Source organism: Leptonychotes weddellii, chromosome 1 (assembly GCF_054177405.1).
Source record: "Leptonychotes weddellii isolate Sample4059 chromosome 1, ASM5417740v2, whole genome shotgun sequence".
NCBI lineage: Eukaryota > Metazoa > Chordata > Mammalia > Carnivora > Phocidae > Leptonychotes > Leptonychotes weddellii.
In genome coordinates, this window is record NC_138369.1 from 71,206,193 (window position 1) to 71,213,690 (window position 7,498).

At 38.5% G+C, this 7,498-nt stretch overlaps 1 pseudogene; it reads left to right on the forward strand.

Moving 5' to 3' along the window:
- The first annotated feature begins 3,323 nt into the window (after positions 1–3,323).
- Positions 3,324–6,845, forward strand: LOC102747733 (transcription factor BTF3 homolog 4 pseudogene; annotated as a pseudogene).
- Positions 6,846–7,498: the final 653 nt, after the last annotated feature.

A 7,498-nucleotide genomic window follows, 5' to 3' on the forward strand; every position in this document is an offset into this window, starting at 1 on the left:
CTATGAATTTTTAATTTATTGATAGAAGAGAGAAGCTCCATCTTTCCTTTGTGAATGCTAAGTTCAGATGCTATATGCCTGCATTTGTCTGTGGTCATGTTCTCCTCTTACTCTACCAAAAGGAGAAGATCCAGATATGGTTGAATAGGATGAGTGAGACACACGGAGAAACAGATCCAAGAAATGGTGAAAGGAAGTCTAGATAGTACCATATGAATTGATGACACCTCTAAGTCTAGTTACAATGAATGTTTTTCCCAGTTGCATGGACCAAGTGCTGGCTCTCGCTCCCTTTCTCTTATCTTTTTCTCTTTCTCTCCTTCTCTCTCTGTTCTAAAATTACATTGAGTTGAAGTTTTACCATTTGAAAGCAACAAATCTGTTCAACACAGCACGTTGCTTATTCTGGTCTTCAGTAACTGCCTTCTGTATTTTTAGGATATCACACCCATTCCCTTCTCTATCCTCAGTTATTAGCCAGAACGCAGGAGGCATCCTGCATCCCTGGATTTCCTTCTGGCTTTGTCTTTCAGCTGCTCATGTTATGGTGAGATGAGCTATTTGGAGGTCAGACTAAAAATCTGTCAGAGGAGCTTTCTCTGATTTCCATCTTTTCCTCATGAGTAGAAGTAGAGATTTTAGAGGTGAGTGAATGTAGCCCTGTCATTTTACTAATGAGAAATCAATGTTTTGGAAGCATTTCCTAAGGTGAAAGGTAGAGTTTGACTCAAGTATCACCAAATTTATGGTTCAGGGTTATTTCCTTCACTGTAGCCTGTCTCTCCAATCTCACTGGGGTCATCTTCCTCTCCTGGAAACTTGAAAAAGATCCTCTGCTGTCTTGGTTCTAGTGAATGAGAGGAGAGTTCACACCATGTTTGGAAAATGGACCAATCCCTCTATGGTCATACATTTAACCTAGTTGCATGAACTCTATATTCTGTAAGATTAATGTGAATGAGTGTGGGGTCTTTCACAAAGTCTATTTTACTTTCCTATATCAGTTTATCCAAAAATACTTAAAGATAGAATATTCTATGTCTTTTTTGATTCCAAAACCAACCATCTTCATCAACTTCTGAATGGCTTTTACTTCCTGAATATTTCTGGTTTCATTTCTTTTTCTTTTTCTTTTAAGATTTTATTTATTTATTTGTCAGAGAGAGAGAGAGCACAAGCAGAGGGAGTGGCAGGCAGAAGGAGAAGCAGACTCCTGCTGACAAGGAGTCCAACATGGGACTTGATCCCAGGACACTGACATCATGACCTGAGCCGAAGATAGATGCTTAACTGACTGAGCCACCCAGGCATCCCTCTGGTTTCATTTCTAACATAAACATTAATATTGTGTTTAAGCTTTATTCCCCTGCAAGGGGCTGGCTTGTCATCAACAACCAATAAGACATATTACAAGCCTGAAAAATGCATTTTAAAAATAACTAAGTTAATTTGTTAACAGTATTAAAGGATTTCAAATTCACCACAAAATCTTTGTTAGGAACCAAATGGGGGTGGGCCTGACTCTTTTTTTTTTTCCATTAATTTTTTTATTAAGGTATAATTGACATATGAAATTATATTAGTTTTGGGTATGCAACATGAGTCTATATTTCTATACACTGTGAAATGATCACCACAATGAGGTAAGTTTCTTCCTGCCACCTTATAAAGTTACATAATATGCAATACAATGTTATTGACAACAGTCACCATGTTGTACATCACATCCCTATGACTTATTTTATGATTGAAAGTTTGTATCTCCTACCGCCTTCCATTTTCCAACTCCTCAAACCCCTCCCCTCTCCAATAACTGTCAAATTTGTTCTCTGCATTCATGAATTTGGTTTTCTTTTTTATTTTTTAGATTCCACATGTACATGAGATCATATAGTATTTGTTTTTCCTCTAACTTATTTTACTCAGTATAATATTCTTTTTTTTGAGAGAGAGAGAGAGAGCATGCAAGAATTGGGAGAGAGGGGCAAAGAGAGAGGGAGAAGAAGAGAATCTCCAGCAGACTCCCTGCTGAGCACGGAGCCCCACATGGGGCATGATCTGACAACCCTGAGATCATGACCCAAGTGGAAATCAAGAGTCGGATGCTTAATCAACTGAGCCACCCAGGCACCCCTACTCAGCATAATATTCTCAAGGTCCATCCATGTTATCACAAGTGGCAAGGTTTCATTCTTTTTTATGGTTGAATAATACTCTAGTGTGTGTGTGTGTGTGTGTGTACCCCACATCTTTATCCATTCATCCATCAATAGACCCTTAGGTTGTTTCCATATCTTGGCTATTGTGAATAATGCTGCAGTGAAGATAAAGGTGCATATATCTTTTCAATTAGTGTTTTCAATTTCTTCAGATAAATACCCAGAAGTGGATTTCCTAGATCATATGGTAGTTCTGCTTTTGTTTTTTTTTGAGAAGCCACCATACTGTTTTCCATAGTAGCTGTAGCAATTTACAATCCCATCAACAATGTATGAGGGTTACCTTTTCTCCATATCATTGCCAACCCTTGTTATTTCTTGTCTTTTTGATACTAGTCATTCAGACTGGTGTGGAGGCTAGAAATGGAAGAGTCAATTTTAGAGTCAGAGAAAGAACGGATTGGCCATTGCTGGCTCTGAAGATGGAAGGAGGTGACTTTTAGAAGCTGGAAAAGCCAAGAAAATGATTCCTCCCTAGATCCTCCAAAAGGAACATAGTCCTGTTGATACTTTGATTTTAACCCAGAGAAAACCTGTTTGCACCTCTTGCTGCCAGAATTGTAAAACACATAATAAATATGTGTTGTTTTAAGCCACCAAGTTTGTAGTAATTTGTTACAGCAGCCATAAGATACTAATACAGTGTTTTACAAAATCATATGACCATAGAATACCTAATATCTCCTAGATCTTGTATCCAAACTTGGGACAAAATTTGGGGAGAATGATAGTCTCAGCCCTTCTTCATTCTCTAAATTAGCCCTATCCAATAGAGCTTTCTGCACTGATGGACGTGGTTTATATCTGTGCTATGGTAACCACTAGCTATAGGTAGTTACTGAGCACCTGCATTGTGGTTGGTGCAACTGAGAAAGTGAAATTTAAATTTTATTTTATCTTAAGTAATTTAAATTTAAATACCTACATGTAACTACTGGCTAATGTATTAGACAATACAGCTTTAGATCAAAGTTTTCAGATTCAGTTTCCTATAAAGGCCAGTGTATATAAAAATGAGAAGCTTACCAAATATAAATAAGATAACAGTGAAAGATTTATGATGAATAGCACTGACTCTTGGTCTCAGTGTTCCAGAGATTGACAATGGAGTGGAAGAAGGGTGCTCTTCAGAGGGTGTGCCTTGGCTGTAAGGGAGAGAGCTACTCTGTTCCTGCCAGTTATAGCAATGAGGAAACAGATACTTATTATCAGAGGTAATTTTTCAAGAGAAGCTAGGAATTTGGGTTTTTATCTTAACTACTCAGATCCCTCAAGTTTCAGATAAAAGCAAACATACCTATGGGGCACATCAGCCTGTAGACTTTGCAAGAAGTTTTCCTTTATTTTAATTCTGAGGCCCTGGCCTAAGGAAGAGATGTGAATACCAGCTGTTGAGTATTGTTGTACGGACTGGAGCACTGCACAGGGGCATACATATTGTGAGTCATCACTGACATTGCACAAATGAAGGATGCATGCAATTATTCAGATAATTTTTTGGCCAATAGTGGTATTTTGTTCTAAGAAAGTCAGCACATTATGACAATTTTCCAATAGATGGAAATAAATTGCCTTGAAGACAAGAATTTTTTGTTTGTTTTTATATTGCTATATGTGGGGTAGTGGCAACTCTGATAAGGAGAGGTTCAAAGGAGAATATCTAGGACAGCTGCCTATCAGATAAAATTCAGCTTTATGAACCCACTATTTGTAAACTCTGAACTTTTTTTCTTACACATTTATTAAAATAAAAGATCTGGGGGCATCTGGGTGGCTCAGTTGGTAAAGTGTCTGCCTTCGGCTCAGGTCATGATCCCAGGATCCTGGGATCGAGTCCCATGTCAGACTCCCTGCTCAGTGGGGAGTCTGCTTCTCCCTCTCCCTCTGCCCTTTCCCCTGCTTGTGCTCTTTCTTTCTCTCTTTCTCCCTCTCTCTCTCAAATAAATAAATAGAATCTTAAAAAAAAAAAGATCTGAAACTCTCCCAGAAGGTGCCAGACCAACTTATACCAGCTGAGTATTCCTGCTATGTTCTTCTCTCAGAAAGCACTCTCTCAGAGAGCATATCACTGCTCTTCATTGCATTGTCTTATTTATTTGATTTATCTTTATGGTCCCAGTGCCTGCTAACACAGAAACCTCACATAGAATCTGCTCCATAGATTCTTGTTGGAAGAATATTTTTTCTCTTGTATACCCAGTACAGGTATCCCTTTTTCCTTCTAGCTCTACCTGTTTTTTTTTTTCTCAATCAAGTATATATATATACTTCTTCCTTATCCATTCATCTGTCAATAGACACTTGGGCTGCTTCCATAATTTGGCTATTGTAGATAATGCTGCTATAAACACTGGGGTGTGTGTATCCCTTTGAATGAGTATTATTGTATTCTTCATGTAAATACCTAGTAGTGCAATTGCTGGATCATAGAGTAGTTGTATTTTTAACTTTTGAAGAAACTCCATACTGTTTTCCAGAGTGACGGCTCCGGTTTGCATTCCCACCAACAGTGCAAGAGGGTTCCCCTTTTTCCACATCCTTGTCAGCACCCTTCTTTCTTGTGTTTTTAATTTTTGTCATTCTGACTGGTGTGAGGTAATAACTCATTGTAGTTTTGATTTGCAAAACTGATGATTATAAGTGATGTTGAGCATCTTTTCATGTTGGCCCTCTGTATGTCTTCTTTGGAAAAATGTCTATTCATGTGTTCTGCCCATTTTTAATTGGATTAGTTTTATAAGTTCTTTATAGATTCTGGATACAAACACTTTATCAGATATGTGATTTGCAAATACCTTCTCCCATTCTGTAGGTTGCCTTTTAGTTTTGTTGATTATTTCCTTCACTGTGCAGAAGCTTTATATTTTGATGTAGTCCCAATAGTTTATTTTTGCTTTTGTTTCCCTTGCCTCAGGAGACATATCCAGAAAAATGTTTGTTATGGCTGATGTTAGAGACATTCTGCTTGTTCTCTCTTCTAGGATTTTTATGGTTTTAGGTCTCATATTTAAGTCCTTAATCCATTTTGAGTTTATTTTTGTGTATGGAGGACTTTTTTTTTTTTAATTAAAACTTTTGCTTTGACTTACATTTGATTGAGCAAAGTTGGAGATTCAGTAGATAATTACATATGCTCTCCCTTGCTCTTTCTGCTTCAACCTCACTGGCCTTTTTTATTCTCTTGAATTCCTCACATTTCTTCCTGCTCTTTATTTTTCATAGAATGCTCCTTATTATCCTCTTCATCTACTTCACTTCTGCTTGTCCCTCAGTTCTCCTTAGGTGTCACTCCCTTTGGGAAACCATCACTGATTTTCTGACTATCATAACATTACAATGGCCTTCCAAATATGGGATTTCACCCATATGGGAAATACACCTCTCCTTCATATATTTGTCCTGGCTGTGATTTAATATTTCTTTCTGTGATTATTTGATAAATATCTGTCTCTTCTACTAGTCTATATTCTCCAGAGATACAGGGGCTGATTTGGGTTACTTTCATCTGGTGTTTGGCAGTGAGCTTAGTACATGGTATGCATTCAATAAATATTTGTTAGGTGAGTAAATGGATGAATGAAAAATAGGACCAGAGCTGCCATCTTGTGTCCCCACATGTGTGCACCTAACCTCAGCTGGTCCACCTGAGAACTCCTGAGCACCAACACTAGTCCCCCTCGCGGTCTCATTTCTGCTCCAGTACGATAAAAGAAACTATCAGGAACTAGGAGAAACTCACCAAACTGCAAGTACAAGTGCACATTGGTGGGAAAGGAACTGCTCATGGAAAGAAGAAGGTGGTTCATAGAATGGCTACAGCAGATGATAAAAAACTTCAGTTCTCCTTAAAGAAGTTAGGGGTAAACAATATCTCTGGTAATGAAGAAGTGAATATGTTCACAAACCAAGGAATAGTGATCCACTTTACCTAAACCCACCTTTACCTAAATCCTGAAGTTCAGGCATCGCTGGCTGCGAACACTTTCACCATCACAGGCCATGCTGAGACAAAGCAGCTGACAGAAATGCTACGCAGTATCTTAAACCAACTTGGTGCAGACAGTCTGACTAGTTTAAGAAGACTGGCTAAAGCTCTGCCCAAACAATCTGTGGATGGAAAAGCACCCCTTGCTACTGGAAAGGATGATGATGATGAAGTTCCTGATCTTGTGGAGAATTTTGATGAGACTTCCAAGAATGAAGCAAACTGAATTGAGTCAGCTTCTGAAGAAGATAAAACTTGAAGAAGTTACTGGGAGCTGCTCTTTTATATTATGACTGCTTTTCAAGATTTTATTCATGGATCTGATAAAATCTAGATCTCTAATATTTTTAAGCCCAAGCCCCTTGGACACTGCAGCTCTGTTCAGTTTTTGCTTATACACAATTCATTCTTTGCAGCCTTAAGCTGAAGAAGCCTGGGAATAAAGTTTGAAACAAGGTTGATAACATTCTTTGCCTAGAAAAAAAGAAAAAAGAAAAACAGGACCATAGCCCTGCAGTGTCATTATAGTGAATCAACTTAGCCAGGATCTTTGTTTGTTATTATTTAATAATCACAAGGGACAACATAGCAAGTAGGTGCAGACCAGTCAGGCCCAGAAATAGAGACATTCTTTCAGTGGACACTCCAAGGACCATTACAGGTAACTCTCTGGGAGACAAAGGAAAGGGAGAGGCTCACAAAAAGAAAGGTCAATGGCTCTGGTGAAACCAATTGAATTCCTACTCAATCAATTCATATTGCTTGCAAATAAGAAATCTTGCCTTCTGAAGTGTGACAGAAGAAGCTAGGAAATGGCTCTGTCTAGTGGACTCCCTGAACAACACCAGGCAAACCAAATGCAGTGTCCTGCAATGGCCAGAGGTGGTAAAGTGGGGATGCTCTTGGCAGATCAGCAAAACCTCAACATGCAGAAATTCCATTCTTTTGGAGATAAGTCTTCATGAGACCCACTAGATTGCTGGTGTCACAAAACTCCTGCTTTCCAAAGTTTAAAGGGATAACCTAATTCAGTGGGGGCAATTTTACCCCCCAGGGGACATTTGGCAATGTCTAGAGACATTTTTGATGTCACAACTAAGGAAGAGGGTTGCTACTGGCATCTAATGAGTAGAGGACAAGGATGTTGCAGAACTTCCTACACCACACAGGAAAGCCCCCATGACAGAGAATTATCTAACCAAAATTATCTAGTCAGTGTGTCACTATTGAGAAATTCTGGTCTAAATAATGTGACTGAAACTCTCTTGCTTCTTAGGAAAGTTTTGTATTGGAA